Source organism: Amblyomma mixtum, chromosome 2 (genome assembly GCF_055824585.1).
Source record: "Amblyomma mixtum isolate Tamu chromosome 2, ASM5582458v1, whole genome shotgun sequence".
Lineage (NCBI taxonomy): Eukaryota > Metazoa > Arthropoda > Arachnida > Ixodida > Ixodidae > Amblyomma > Amblyomma mixtum.
The window spans coordinates 39,916,575-39,919,176 of record NC_143013.1 but is presented as its reverse complement, the minus strand read 5'-3'; positions in this window follow the sequence as shown (position 1 = coordinate 39,919,176).

Below are 2,602 nucleotides of genomic sequence, written 5' to 3'. Positions count from 1 at the left end.
TTCTAAACTGAGTTTCTTCAAATTTTACTGAGCTCCTCTCTTTACTGGGCTTTATGCAGGAAGTTTGTGCGTCTAGTGGGTTTCTGGCTGTTCGATTTTCTTACGAGTACTTAATTCCCCCCCCCCCCCCCCCCTGGAATTTCGGATATTTTTTATACACTAGCAGAAAAAAACTACACAGCTTGATTAGCACGCTCAGGTGATGGTAACTTTTTGCAATTTGCTTATTAAGTTTAATTATTTGTTCATTAATAAAATCCAATGTATGTTCTCCAAGCCTAGCACTAATTTGCGGTTTCTAATTTTTGTTTCATTCTGGTAGTTTAGACAACAAATAGTGCCTTTTTGGTGCTAACCTACCGCCTCCCCCATACCCGGCCATCGGGTGCCCCCCCCCCCCCCCCCCCCCCCCGCGAAAAGTTCTGCGAACGCAGTCGGTGTTCGTTGCTGTGGTGGATGTGGTTCTGCCTGGTTGATAGTCGCTTCAGGCTTCTGGCCCAGTCGTTCCCTGCGTGAGAGCACTTCGAGAGGTGGCACTACTAACACGGCGGCACACAACGACCAATCCATGGCGCCAGCAACCGTGAGAATAGACCGGGGCCAGATGCAGCAGAGGTCCATAATCCAGGAAGTGGGAGCAGGATGAAAAGATTATGAGGGTTCGTTAAGTGACATAACATAATGACGGAAGCCAACAGTCGCCGAAACCAAGGTGCATAGCTGATGTCTTTTTTTAATTTGTGGTTTTGATCAATGGGAGAATAATAAAAGCAGAAAAAAAAAACACATGCCACCTGTGATACAATGGGTACAAGCTTTCCCCTGGTCTGGTGCTCGGCTTATTTATGGTGAAATGCTTGAAAAATGAGTCTTTGACCTCACCTTGAGGAGAAGAAAATGCCTTTTGTCATGGTGCTCTTTGGCCACAGGCCCTTGCGCCATAAAAATCCATCATCATCATCATCAGGATAGATGGAGAGAACTCTTCCAGACCCGATAAGAATGCACCCCATCAACCTAGATGAATTTGAACCCGATTGCTCGAATTGTGACCAGAGAGCCACGATGGAACCCATCTCTTGGGACTGCCCCGTGGACCCACCGCCCGAAAAACTCCACAAGCATAGGCTCGCAAAAGTGGGAGACCTTGCTGATCCGGAAGTACAAGTCCGGGTCACAGCAAGAGCCCGAGAGGTGACCTTTAGCACCGACTGAGGGCCATCTGGTGGGGTCGACAGAACCCATCACTGCCAGTACCGATATTAGATTTTTATGACTGACTGACTGGCATGTACTGCGTAAATATAAAGTAAATTAAAGGAGTCCCATGGGTCACAGCGCTGCATCAAACTCAAGGAAACTGACAAAACGTTCAAGGCAGCCCTCACTCTCTCCATCATCTCTTCCCTCAAGGCGCGGTTCAGGCGTTCACCGAGAACTGAGACAGTTACTGAGCCTTTTCTCTTTCTCAAAACCAATTTTCATTCAAGTGCTCATTTGTTGCGATGGGTATGGCTATGCCATTATCAATGCAGGGGGGGGGGGGGGGTTAACCTTAACACATTAACATTAACATTATGCCGTTCTTTTCTTCTGGCTTGAGTGAGTGTATTGCATGATTGAGCATATGGTGCAGTCTACCCATGCCACTGATCTTTATCCTGCAACATTTCCTGCTTTTTTCCCCCTCTATCTCGCCTTTGTCCGCCTTAAACCTTTTTTTGTCCATCGCCTTCAGTTCAATCCGATGAACGCGTGGAAATTTCCGTGGTAAGCTAGAGGACCCGTCACATTCTGATTCAAATTACATAATCGTCGACTCGCGAGCGGCCTGTCGGAACGTCGAAAAAGGCTGCACTCCCTTCCAAGCCTATCGAATCTACCAAAATTGCATACGGGATACGGACCCCGAACACCGTTACCATATATGGGCCCCTGCTGATCAGGGGTTGGCAGGAAACGAGGCAGCAGACGCAGCCGCCCGCGCGCTCTCTCACCGGGCTGTTTTCTCCTCCCCACCCGATCAGGAACCCGATTTTAATCCGGTCTATACGTTCAAAGATATTACAACCTATTATCAAGATAGCCATTGTCATTACCCCCGTCCATGTGAAGGCCTCAAGAAGGCGGATGAGCGGCTCCATGTCCGCCTTCAATACATTGCTGTGCCCGGCAGCACTAAAACATTTTGACCCCTCCTTTAGCGGCAGCTGCCCGCACTGTAGAGCGGTGTCTTCGGACACCTATCACATGGTGTGGGCCTGCCCCTCCAACCCAGCTATTCCCATTTCTTCTACATATCGGGCCCTTTCGCTTTTATCATTTTTCACGCTCTCCGCAAGCCTTCCGTGTATCTTCATGGCGGGATTGCGGTATATATACCTGTATTTCTGAAATAAACGCCAGTTGCTAGTCAGCGCCTGTGTTGTGTTCTCGCTCCGTACTGTGTTAACGCTGTTCGCGACATGATCGTAAACCAACAAGCCCAACTCTCCACTCTTCTGAGTTTCATTTCTTTTACATCGGGCCCTTTCGCTTCTATCGTTCTTCACGCTTTCCGCAATCCTTCCCTGTATCTTATTGGGAGTAGGCTTCCAAGGGC